This window comes from Acinonyx jubatus, chromosome E3 (assembly GCF_027475565.1).
Source record: "Acinonyx jubatus isolate Ajub_Pintada_27869175 chromosome E3, VMU_Ajub_asm_v1.0, whole genome shotgun sequence".
NCBI lineage: Eukaryota > Metazoa > Chordata > Mammalia > Carnivora > Felidae > Acinonyx > Acinonyx jubatus.
Genome location: NC_069398.1, coordinates 22475477 through 22489589, shown reverse-complemented (window position 1 = coordinate 22489589; position 14113 = coordinate 22475477).

Here is a 14113-nt window from a genome sequence, read left to right as displayed (position 1 = left end):
CTCTATCGTTAGGATATAGAATGTCATGGCCGATGATTACTCTTGTGTTAATGACTCAAAGATAGCTGGATAAATGAAATTTCACATATTTTTCTTTATTTACTTTATTTATTATTTTTTTAAAAGTAGACTTCGTGCCCCGTCCGGAGCCCAATGTGCTACTTACACTCATGACTCTGAGATCAAGACCTGAGCTGAAATCGAGTCGGATGCTCAACTGCCTGAGCCGCCCAGGTGCCCCGAAATTTCATGTATTTTTAAATATACCAGAGAGCTGTGCAAATAAGTTTAAGGGAATAAATTCCAGAGAGGAGAGAGTCCTCTCTAGGGGAGGCAGAGATCTCACCTAGAGGTCAGCCAGCTTCCTTCCTAGGGGCATTTGCCAAATTTGGGCACAAGCAGAGATTCAGGCTTACGTTGGCAGAGAACTCCATGAGGGAAAGAGACACCATTGATTGTGATTTTTAGTGACCTTGTGGACTGGCATGAAGAAATGGAAGATGGTTTTTCCTACCTGTCAGTTTCTGATCACACAACTTTTTACAAAAAATGTTTATTTATGAGACAGAAAGAGGAAAAGAGAGAGAGAGAGAGAGAGAGAGAGAGAGGGAGAATGCACATGTAGGGGAGGGGCAGAGAGAGAGAGGGAGACACAGTATCTGAAACAGGCTCCAGGGTGTCAGCTCAAACCCTGATGTGAGGCTTGAACTCACGAACTGTGAGATCATGACCTGGACTGAAGTTGGATGCTTAGCCGATTAAGCCACCCAAGGGCCCCTGATCACATAACTGTTAATGAGTGCTGTGGCTGTGATTAAAAATAGAGCTTGGGGGGCACCCGGCTGGCTTGGTTAGTTAAGCCTCCGACTTCGGCTCAGGTCATGATCTTGCGGTTCGTGGGTTCGAACCCCACATTGGGTTCTGCTGATGGCTCAGAGCCTGGAGCCTGCTTTGGATTCTGTGTCTCCCTCTTTCTCGGCCCCTCCCTAACTTGTGCTCCCTCGCTCTCTCTCTCTCTCAAAAATAAATAAACATTAATTAAAAAAAAAAAAAAAAGAGTAGAACTTGGCTAAAAAGGCAGAGGAAGAGTCCCTTTAATCTGGTTCTTGAAAAGGATAACCCCTGGGGGAAGCCCTGACATAGACACGAAAAATCTCACCTTCAATATGCTTGAAAACAAAGGGGAACTAAAAGTAACTGACACTGCAACCCAGCCCCAATGCAGCTCAATTCACTGATAGAGAAAAAAAAGCATGTTTCATCTGGGGAGAATAGCATTAGCCTCAGCCTCTGCCTTTTTTAATGCACATTATCTGGCACGAAATAAAGAATGAAGAGCTTTTCAGGAGACTATGACTCATGCTACTTTGTGCATTTATATTTGAACATAAATGTTACATATATGTGTATGAGTATCATATATATGTATATATGTGTGTGGCATTTTTCCTACTTATGGGAAGAAAGTCTTGCCATTCAAATTTCTGGATCATATTATTAAAAGTGAGAAATAACATGATTCCAGAGAAATAACATTCTATTGAAACAGACTTACAGACAGCTCAAGCTTTAAAATTAGCAGAGGACTTAAAAATAATTGTATAGGGGCACCTGGGTGGCTCAGTCGGTTAAGCATCCGGCTTCAGCTCAGGTCATGATCTCGCAGTTCATGATTTCGAGCCCTGTGTTGGGCTCTGTGCTGACAGCTCAGAGACTGGATCCTTCTTTGGATTCTGCGTCTCCGTCTCTCTCTGCCCCTCCCCCACTTGTACTGTTTCTCTCTCTCTCTCAAAAACAAATAAAAACATTAAAAACATTAATAATTGTTATAGGTATGTTTTAAAAAAAATAAAATCTAGACAAAAATGGATGGAAAGGTAAAATTGCAAGAAATAAATGGAATCCTTATCAATGAAATACCATCCTGGAACTTAAAAATATAATATTTAAAGGGAAGAAAGGAAGGAGTGGGGAGGACAGGAACTTCCAAAGTGGTGGAGTGAAAAAAAGAAGGGCAAACTTTTTAATTTTAAAGAAGTTCAGTTTATTCATTCTTTTCTTAAAAATAACATTTTTAGTATTATTCTAAAAATTTTTTACTTAACTCAAGGTTAGAAACATTTCTCCTAGGTTTGTTTTCATCAAGAAGTTTTGTAATTTTCTCTTAATTTAAGTCTATGATCCATTTTCAGTTAATTTCTGTACATGGTTTGAAAAGAAGTTCTGAGTTCCTTATTTTATTTTTTATTTATTTATTTTTTTAAAAATCTTTAACGTTTGTTTATTTTTGGGACAGAGAGAGACAGAGCATGAACAGGGGAGGAGCAGAGAGAGAGGGAGACACAGAATCGGAAACAGGCTCCAGGCTCTGAGCTGGCAGCACAGAGCCCGACGCGGGGCTCGATCTCACGGACCGCGAGATCATGACCTGAGCCGAAGTCGGCCGCTTAACCGACCGAGCCACCCAGGCGCCCCATGAGTTCCTTATTTTAAATATGGATATCCAGTTTTCCAGCATTATTTGCTGAAGAGACCCTCTTTTACCCCACTGACTTGCCTTGAAGGCTTTGTCAAAATTAATCCATCGTAAATGAAAAGGTTTATTTCTGGACGTTCTATTCTGTTTAATGAATATATATACCTATTCTTTGAAATCTGCTGTTGGGAGTTCTGAAAATTTGTTCTTGTTCAAAATCATTTCAGTTATGGATTTCGATGAGAATTGCATTGCGTGTATTGCTCAACTTGGGAGAACTCCTGTCTTAACAACATATGAACATGGGATGTATCTTTACTGAATTTCTCTCGCTACGATATACGTATGCGTAGATCTCTCTAAATTTACAGTAGAGTTTACTGAACTTATTGGATGTATGTGTAGACTATTTTTCATGACATTTGAGAAGGTTTCATCCATTATTTCTTTGAGTATTTTTTCTGCCCCTTTCCCTTTCTTATCTGATCTGGTTTCCTACAGGTCTCTGAGGACCTTTTCTTCCTTTTTTCTTCCTGTTCTTCCAATTAGATAATTTCTGTGGGTCTGTTTTCAAGTTCATGGATTCTTCCTTCTGCCAGCTCACATCTGATCTGCTTTTGAGCCCCTCTGATGAATTTTTCATTTCAGTGCTCTTCAACTCCAGTTTTCTTTTTCTTATTAGTCATTTATATCTTTTAATTTATATATAAATGAAAATGAAAATCACAATATAATAAATACCGCATCACACCTTCTTACCCACTAGAAGGACTCTAATAAAAAAGATTGACATTAATAAGTTCAGTGAGCATGTAGAGAAACTGGAAACCTTATGGTAGAGGGAATGTAAAGAAGGCACAACCACTTTGGAAAAACAATTTGGCAGTTTCTTAAATAGTTAAACCAACACTTAATGATATTACCCAATAATCTCACTCTTAGGGATGTATGAAGAGAAATGAAAATCTGTTCCCACAAAAAGACGTATACGTGAATGTTCATGGTAGCATTATGCATAATAACCAGAAACTGGAAACAACCAAATTATCCATCAACCGGTGAACAAATAAACAAAATGTGATGTTTGCATGCGATAGAATGTTCCTCAGCAATAAAAAGGAACACACTATTTATACATGTTACAACTTGATTGAACCTCAGAAAAGGTATGCTAAGAAAAGAAGCCAGACACAAAAACTACACATATTTTAAAACTATATTTCTAGGAAAATTCTAGAAAAGAAATCTCTAGACACAGAAAGCAGATCATCCCATTGATTATCTGGGGCTAGGAAGAGGGGTAATATTTTACTATAAATGGGCATAAAGGAGCTTTTAAGGGTAATGAAAATGTCCTGACACTACACTGTGGTGATGATTGCACAACTGAATAAACTTACTAACAGCCATTGTACCATATGCTTATAACGGGTAAACTTTACAGTATATAAATTACATATCGATTAAACTGTTATAAAATCTGACCAGGTATTGCAGTAAGGAAAAATTACAGGCCCATCTTACTCATGACCACCATGCAAAAATCCTACCCAGAACATTAACAAACCAAACCCATGAATATATAAAAAAGGATACTATATCGCCATTAGATTGTGTTATTCCAGGAATGCAAGGTTGGTTGAACATTCAAAATTGGCCCATGCAGTTGTCCCATCAGCTTCTGTCGGGTCAATGGTGAGGGCTCTGCCGCCTGACTCAGTGTGTGCTCCTTACTGGTTGCTTGTTTTGCCAGGTAGTTTGGGGGAGCTCCGACCCTTGGTCCCAGGGGATCTTCATTGGAAGCATGGTCGGGTTTTGTCTGTGCCTAGACCATGAGGCAGATGCTTACTTCTGCCTCAGTCAGATGGAATGGAACTTTGGCTTTGGCTGTAAGCAGATGGGATTCCCCACAGTTACTCTTTCCGGAAAAGCAGGCGATGACCTTCCAGTCCTTGTGCTTACTGGCCATTACTGTGGTTGGGCTGGTGCTGGTAATGGAGTTGTTCATAAGACGGCAGGGAGCCTAGGAAGGAACCCATACTACAGAAGCACTAAAAATCCATAGGAATTCATAGGGAATGTGTAAAGAAGACTTGTGTGTGGAGGAAATCCTCAGCGTGGCCCCTTTTTGTGTGTTATCGGAGAATATTTAACACTCCTACAGAAGCAAGAAAGTAAGAGGCTGGGGTGAAACTGCTAAGTTATGTTAAGCATACACAAGGAGTAATCTATTAGCTTGTGGGATAAAACACGAGTAGGGATGTGTGGGTAGGTAGTAAAACTAAGATAAAACAAGGAAGAGCTTAGCATGGACTGTTACAGGCAATACCTGAACATACATCCCTAACCACCTTTCTTAGAACATTCACTAAAAAGGTCTTACAATTCTGAAACTTCCCTCTGTCCCTTTGAGATGTATACATACAACAGCCTACAACTCCAGAGTGTCTTTGTCAAGGACCCGAAAGCCATTCCTTTGAAATATAATCCTGGGAAAGGTAGGGTCTCTGTCTCCCAATCTCCGTAGGAGGAAAGCATCCTAACTCTGAGAGTTGCCAGCAACAGACAGAGCTGATGTAATCAACATTTACACTAAGCAACCCTTGGTAATTTTTCACTTCCCTGACTCTACTGACCCTTACTCATCCCCCTCCCCAATTCCTTGTTCTCCTATTAAAATACCCAGTCACCTCTGCACAAATGAGAGTTCATCTCAGTTCGGTTCAGTTCAGTGTGGACCTCTTCCCTACTGCAGTAGTTTATTACTGTTCAAAATCTGTCCTTTTCAGTCTTCAGTTAATATCTGGCTTTGCCTATCTCTGACACCACAAAAGTCGGGGACAGGAGGATAGTGATGGGCAAGAGTGCTGGAGTGGAGGGGCTCCTGGATGCTGAAGTCCTCTTTCCTCACTAGGGCGGTGGTTATGCAAGCAGCTGCTCTGTGTTGAGCTGCCCGTTTTTGATTTGTAAACATTTCTGTAGATGTGTTGCCGTTCATGAGCTTTTAAAAGGGTTAAACAAAGAATAATTGGCTCTGCTGCTCCCCAGAGGCTCGCGCTACACGAGTTGTTTCCTAAGAATGTGAACATAAATGCCGTTCGTTATCGGCTTCAGGAGAAAACCTGCACAGATTTAGGTATTGCTGATATGATTCATTGTAGGAAGAATATAGATTTTTATGTATTCATGGCTTTCTGAGAAGCCACTTGTATTAGATTTTAAAACTTTTGATGCAGAATCTTTCCATGGACTAATGGTTTTTTTTTCCTTTCTTGAAGTGTGTATATGACAGCACGGGAAAGTCATCGGGAGTAATATCCTGGTAAATCTTGGACTTTGAAGGATGTTGCATATTACTGTAATTTTTTGTGTCTTTCTTTATTTAATTTTTAAGAACAGCAAACACCTACGTAGCGCTTACTATGTGACAAGGCCTAAGTGTATTACATGGATATTATTAACCCATTTAATCCTCAAAATAAGTCTCTAAGGTAGGTACTATTTCTATGTCTATAGACAATGACACTGAGGACCAGAGAAGTTAGGCGGCTAGGTCAAGATCACACAGCCAATAGTGGTAGAGCTGGACTTTGAACCATGTGGCCAGACCCCCAAATGTTCTTAACCAACAGGCTATGTTGTCTTCTAAATGGAGATTTAGAGATGAATAATGGTATTGGATACGGCAAAACAACAACGTATTACGCAGTTTAAAACATATATAGGGGGCGCCTGGGTGGCTCAGTCAATTAAGCGGCCGACTTCAGCTCAGGTCATGATCTCGCGGTCCGTGAGTTCGAGCCCCGCGTCGGGCTCTGGACTGATGGCTCAGAGCCTGGAGCCTGCTTCCGATTCTGTGTCTCCCTCTCTCTCTGACCCTCCCCTGTTCATGCTCTGTCTCTCTCTGTCTCAAAAATAAATAAAAAACGTTAAAAAAAAAAAAAAAACCATATATAGGATTAAACTAAGTGTGAGTGCCTGAGTATACGACAGACAATGGCCAGACCATATATAAAAACAGAGCTAGGGCCCACAGTCTGCAGTAACCAGCCGAGGAAACTAACCTATCAGCAGAGTAGCCGGCCATGAATCAAGCTTCTGTCTCTTGCAGGAAGTCAGACAGCTTGCTTCCAGCAACTGGCCCAGGACGCTAAACAATAACCAACAATACATGTTGGCCTCAAATGACCAGGATCTGATGCAAACACCAACAGCTTACCTAATTTTTGTCCCCACTTGGGCTCAGGATCAATCAGACAAAGTGAAATACACTCTCCAAGCCAATGAATGGTGTGGCATGCTTCCTGCCTAGGATCCCCCTACAGCTTCCCCAGGCTGACCGCCTCCCCTCAGGGCCCTGAAGGCCTCCACCCACCCCCACAAAGCTCTCCCCCCCCCCGCCTGCCTTTGAGTCTCGGCCAAGCCCACGTGATGGTGGCTGACTCCCGGGGCAATCACAAGTTCTGAACGCACGGCCTTTGCTTTTTCCCATTTGATTGGTCTTTGTTTATTTCCACAAGAGACAACAATTAAAAAAATTTTTTTTAATTGTTAAAAAACTTTTTTTAAAGTATTTATTTGTCTTTTGAGAGAGAGACAGAGCTTGAGCGGGTGAGGGGCAGAGAGAGGGAGACACAGAACCTGAAGCAGGCTGCCAGCACGGAGCCCGCCGCGGGGCTCGAGCCCACGGACTCCAAGATCATGACCTGACCGAAGCGCGTAACCGACTGCACCCACCCGGGTGCCCCCGGTTCCTGCTTACATTCCCTCTGCATACCAACCCTTCCCAAGCTTCTAGCCAGAATTCATTCCCTCTTTAGACCGCCAAGGCAGGACTTGGTCTCCAGTCCCAAACAATGAATGAACTTTGGAAGAGGTTTCTAAAAAGGGCCTCAGAATTTCTTTAGGGCGGACCACATGCCTGTGTACCCCGGGGGCTATTCGATGGGAGGCCCCGTCAGGACTGGTTCCAAAAAGACAAAGGAAAAGGGACTATTTGACTTTGAAAATCCCTGTTCCAACTGCGAGATCCTGCACTTTTCTGATTAGACAGAATGAAGGATGAAGCCTGGCATTTACCCATTAAAGCAATGACGAGTAGGTCTAATTTGTGGTATCTCTAACTGATAGTTTGCATTTTAAGGTTAAGATATTTTATTGCTTCCAGATGGTCAGCTAACTTCCAGCCAGAGGAACATTACTGCGGAGTTTAAGAATAGCTATGATGCAAAGAGAGATTTTAATTATCATGTAAAGGATCTAATTAAAAAGACATACAGTAGTCGGCTTTTCACATGCTCAAGCCCATAAAAATCAGTAGTTTAAAAAATTACCTTAAGAAAGAAATTGGAAAATTATTCAGTTTGAAGCAGAGACACTTGAGGAATTTCTCAAATTGGGGAACCAGAATTAGGTTAACTGTTTGTTCCTAGAGGCCTTGATTTCCATGTTGTTCCTTGCATTTTGTTTTATGGCACAAACTGGTGGAAGGTTCAAGTCTTTTTGCTTCTTTGTTAGTTTGTTTCTGGAATAAGGCAGATTCTCTTCAACGAAGCAAGCAAGCAACCAACCCATCAAGTTAGTAACCAAGTGATGAATTTCTGGGTCTCTGAACTCGAGACTGAGATTCAGAATCAGATTCTTCCACTTACTGGGTGACCTTGGGCAAAGCACATAAGCTCTGTGAGCCTCGGCTTTCTGGTGTGTAAGATGGTAAGTCCTCTCCTGAGGGTTTCTGGAGGGTACCATGAGACAATGAAAGTCAGCTATTGCTTACCTGCAGAGTCTTAGAACGTGCGCTCATTCACAGAGGAGGCCAAAGACTCTGGAAGACCTGGGCCTGGCAGGAATTGTACCGCGAGATACTCGACAATGTGCTGTTGTCTCTGCGACTTCCCCTCCCTGGCTCCTGAGCTCTGCAACACAGGGACATTTTGCAAGAGGAACAGAGGGGTTTGTAGCAGGGATGGGATAGAGAGTCTTGCTGCAGGGAAGCTGAGCTCTTTGGACTTAATGATTTGGAACCAGGTGGCTACTGACGTGTGACACGCTGACAATGAATAGACACCGTCTCTCCACGATGCCCCTGCACCTCCCTGCTTCAGGACCTCCTGATCCACCTACCCCAAATTCTCCGTGTGATACCTTGGGGCTGGTGCTGAAACAAAAAGCTGCAAATGGGAGCCTGGGTGGCTCAGTTGGTTAAACTTCCGACTTCGGCTCAGGTCATGATCTCACGGTCGGTGAGTTCAAGCCCTGCGGCTGGCTCTGAGCAGACAGCTCGGAGCCTGGAGCCCGCTTTGGATTCTGTGTCTCCCTTTCTCTCTGCCCCTCGCTCACTCTCTCTTTATCTCTCTCAAAATAAATAAAGAAAGGTAAAAAAACATTTTGTTAACTCGAGTGACAGTAATAGCCTTTCCAGAAACTGGTGGGTTATAGGTAGCTAATAACTCCCTAGAATGTCCTTTTCTTTACTCTTCGTACCTTCCCTTTTCTCCTTCCTGCCTACTATGTTCAGAAGTCCGATTTCATAGAATGAGAAGGTTCTAGACCATACCTCTTTTCCTCCAGAAACAAAGCACAGACTAATGCAGCATGTGTCCACTGTATCCAGAAGCCCAGTATAGTTTACATAACTATCATGGACAAGAAGCTTCCAGAAAATTAGGAAGGCAACTGGGTTAGGGCAAGTGACTCCCTACAGCCAAGTACATAGAAGAGTGGGATTTGTGTCTAGAACATATAAAGAACTCTTACGAGTCGATGATATCATAAACAACCCATTTAAAATAGGAAGAAGAAGGGCCTCTGGGTGGCTCAGTCGCTTAAGTGACTGACTAGATTTCCGCTCAGGTCACGATCTCACAGTTCGTGAGTTCAAGCCCTGCATTGGGCTCCACGCTGGCCGTGCGGAGCCTGCTTGGGACTCTCTCTTTCTCCCTTTCTTTGTCCCTCCCCAGCTCACTGTCTCTCTCTTTTTCAAAGTAAATACACTTAAAAATAGGAAAAAGATTTGAACAAATATTTCATGAAAGAAGATTTACGAATGACTTACGAGCATATTAAGAGATGTTTACTGGGGCGCCTGGGTGGCGCAGTCGGTTAAGCGTCCGACTTCAGCCAGGTCACGATCTCGCGGTCCGTGAGTTCGAGCCCCGCGTCGGGCTCTGGGCTGACGGCTCAGAGCCTGGAGCCTGTTTCCGATTCTGTGTCTCCCTCTCTCTCTGCCCCTCCCCCGTTCATGCTCTGTCTCTCTCTGTCCCAAAAATAAATAAACATTGAAAAAAATAAATAAATAAAAGATGTTTACTGACTTTTGTCCTGTGGCAAATTAAAGTTGCAATGACATACAATTTCACACCCACTAAAATGGCTAAGAGGAAAAAGGCTTGCCATACCAAAGCACTGGTAGGATATAGAAGAACTTAATCTCTCGTATGTTGCTGATGAGGATGTAAAGTGGTACAGCCCCTCTCGAAGCCAGTTTGGCAGTTTCTGATGGAGTTAAACATACATTTACCTTATCTGCCAGTGATTCTCCTTCTAGGTATTTACCCAAGAGAAATAAACAATTTGTCCACACGAAGACTTATATATGGGTGTTTATAGCAGTTTCTTTATATTAGCAAAAACTGGAAACAACCTGATTTCCAGCAACAGATGAATAGATACATAAATTGGAGTATCTGCATACAGTGGAATATTACTCAGCAAGAAAAAGGAATGAATTATTGATACATGCTCCAATATGAATGAATCTAAAAATAATTATTCTCTGTGAAAGAAGGGAGCCAGACCAAAAAAGAAAAAAAAAGACTGTGTATTGTATAACTTTATTATAAAGAAAGCAAATGAATGTCTTCCTGGGGCTGGAGTTAGAAGACATTGACCACAGAGGGGTATGAGGGAACTTTCTGGGGGTGATGAAAATATTCCCTATCTTGGAAGGAGATCCTGACATTTGCAACGACATGGATAAACCTGGAGAACATTATGCTAAATGAAACAAGCCAGACACAGAAATATAAATAACTGCATGATCTCACTTATATGTGCAATCCAAAAAAGTGAAATACGTAGAAGGAGAGATAAAAATAGCAGTTAATAAGGGCAGGAGGTAGGGAAAAGGAGGTGATGTTGGTCCAAGGATACAAAGTTACAGTTATGTAGGATGAGTAGTCTAGAGATGTAGAGCACGGTGATTGGAGTTAATAATACTGCATTGAATACTGGAAATTTGCAAAAAAAGAGTAGATTTCAGGTGCTTTTATCACACGAAAAAGTAACTATGTGAGCAGATATATTGATTAGCTAGACTGTAGTAATTATTTCACTATGTATATGCATATTAAATCATGTTGTTCGCCTAAATATATACAATTTTTGTCAAAGAACAAAAAGTAAATAAGCAACTGGCTAAATAAAAGAAAGTATTCTCGGGGCTCCTGGGTGGCGCAGTCGGTTGAGCGTCTGACTTCAGCCAGGTCACGATCTCGCGGTCCGGGAGTTGGAGCCCCGCGTCAGGCTCTGGGCTGATGGCTCAGAGCCTGGAGCCTGTTTCGGATTCTGTGTCTCCCTCTCTCTCTGCCCCTCCCCCGTTCATGCTGTGTCTCTCTGTGTCCCAAAAATAAATAAACGTTGAAAAAAAAAAATTAAAAAAAAAAAAAGAAAGTATTCTCTATCTAGAAAGTGATGGTTGTTACATGACTAAACGGATGTGTTAAAACTCACTGAAATATACACGTAAAACTGATACCTTTTGTTGTATGTCATTTACACCTCCGTGAAAATGAGGAATTACCCTGGGGGAGCGAGAGCTAAAACTCGCAGTAGGAAGGCAAATCAGTGGTGCCAAATAGGAGGTTTTTGGTGTTTCTTTGAGACGGATTTTTTCCCAGCAGAATTTTCCCACCATTGTAGCGTGCACACAGTTTTGTTTCTGCAACTAAAATAGTGGTGTGGCTGGTGAAGATTGAAAACCAGAGAGTGAGCAGGTAGCTCTACATAAAATCGCATCTATCATGCTGCGTAAAGCCAGGCTACCTGTAAGTGGCAGAAGGTAATGGGAAATCAGTTTTCTGAGCTCAGAGAATGTCAGCTAACCTGCTTTGATAGGCTTGGAGACATGAATATTCTAAGCTTAGGGATGCTATTATGGGTCTGGAAAGCCCAGGGCAGATGTTCTGATGTTGGTTTTACGGATACCCACAAAGAAACTCTCCTGTGTGTTGGACACAAATAGGCTTTCACCTCCTATCAGATTCAAATATCTCCATTATTCCTTTTCACGGGAATACAACTCTGGATGTAGAATCATATCTCAGTGGGAATTCTGCATATTTCAGGCTGAAGGACATAAACAAGGGCCAGTGTGTGTCACCAGCACGACCCATTCAGACCAGCAGCCGTTCACTTATGTTTTCAGTTCATCAATTCACTCACTTAGACAATATTCATTTTGCAGCTTCTGCGTGCAGAGTGTCCGAGAGACCATGTTTCTGACATTGTCTCTCACAGTCCGTTTGGGGACAGACATGTGAACAAATAATTCTGATGTAACGTGATCATCGAGGTGAGTGTTCGCGGAGCTGTGAGAATTCAGACAAGGGGGTAAGTCACACAATCTAGGGAACTAGGAAGGATTTTGCACACACCCCGGGCACATGCAGACACTGAGGCATAGACAGAGGTGTCGAGGGCCAGTTTGGTGAGAAATCCCTTCCCTTAAACAATCCATGTGAGGATCTCATCTGTGGATTTCTCCTAGATCCATTTAAGGCTGAAAATAACCAAAAAATGAGGAAAGTTGTTTATAGAGTATCTCCAGCTCTGGGCTGAAAAGGATCGGCAATCCTATTTCCTTCACCCAGCTAAGGTATAAGCCATCTTCTGGGTATGAAGAAAATACCACTCTGGTATAATTTATTCATTCACCTTACTTATTAATGTGTGTGGACGTGCTTATTGATTGCCATTATTCAATTGTACGGATACATTTCCCCCAAATCCACAGGGTGCTGGGATCTGGTTACATCATTCTTTTTTTCTTTTTTTTTTAACTTTATTTATTTATTATTTGAGACAGTGTGTGAGTGGGGGAGGGGCAGAGAGGGGAAGAGAAAGAATCCCAAGCAGGCTCCGTGCTATCAGGGCAGAGCCTGACTCGGGGCTCCATCTCACGAACCTTGAGGTCATGACCTGAGCCAAAGTCAAGAGTCAGATGCTTGTTTAATTGACTGAGCCTCCCAGCCCCCCGCAGGCCCCCCTGTTCCATCATTCTTGATTTTTATTCTTTCTGCCTTTTCCCCCTCTCTCTTTGGATACCTCTACCTGCTTGTCCTCCTAGGCAAAAAGATCAATAAGAAAAGATGTCATTTGCAAACTTTGCAGTTACATTCTGAAAACGCACTGCCAACAAGGTTAATAACAGAGCACTCTGGGGCTGACCGTGTAGCGAGAGAGTGGAGGCAACGATTCCGCCACTGCCTTCTCTGCCTTCCTTCCAGTTGTGGGGTTTTGCTATCTACCTGCATGGAGGTGTAGTGAAGATGAAAAGTAATCACTTGCAGGGGCGCCTGGGTGGCTGAGTCCGTTAGGCGTCCGTCATCGGCCAAGGTCACAATCTCGCGGTTTGTGAGTTCAAGGCCCACGTTCGGCTCTCTGCTGTAGGCGCAGAGCCCGCTTTGGATCCTCTGTCCTCCTCTCTCTCCGCACCTTCTTCGCTCTCAAAAATAAACATTAAAAAAAAACATTTCTTAGGGGACCCTGGGTGGCTCCATCGGTGAAGCATCCCATTCTTGGTTTCGGGTCAGATCAAGATCTCGAGGTTTCCTGAGTTCGAGCCCCGTGTCTGCCTTTGCACTGACAGTGCACAGCCTGCTTGGGATTCTCTGTCTCCTCTCTCTCTCTCTCTCTCTCTGCCCCTCCCCCGCTCGCGCTGTCTCTGTCTCTCTCAAAATAAATAAATAAACTTAAAAAAAATAAAAGGTACACAGTCGGTTAAGCATCCGATTTTGGCTCAGAGCCCCGCATCGGGCTTTCCCACTATCATCGAGGAGCCTGCTTCAGAACCTCTGTCTCCCTCTCTCTCTGCCCCCTCCCCTGCTTGCTCTCTCTCTCTCTCTCTCAAAAATAAACGTTAAAAAAAAAAAAAAGAAAAAAAGAAGTAGTCATTTGCAAGGGTCAGCTCTGGGGCAGGGTTTGTTAAACTCATTTGCAAATCCCTCTGGTGGAACCTGAGAACCAGGCGGTGGTCTATGGATGGGCGTATTTTGTGAGAAAGGGAATCACTTAATGTGCATTATAAGCATATACAGCTTACAAAACAAAGGTGAAAAAGGCAGCAGCCTGTAACGGTTCAAAGCACGAACTCTCGAGTTAGACTACTTGGTTCAAATCCTGGCTCTTATCTTTACCCGCTGTTGAAACTGAACAAATTAGTAAATTTCTCTGTGCCTCAGTGTCCTCATTTGTTACATGGGCATGATAATGACAGTACCCACCTTATAGGGTTCCCGTTTGGACTAAACTGAATTAATGCATGTAAAACATTAATCAGTCACGTAAGGAAAACATTAAATAAATTAAAAACACGACCCACAGCAAGCACCCGATAAAATTTGCTTTATTATTTTGTGG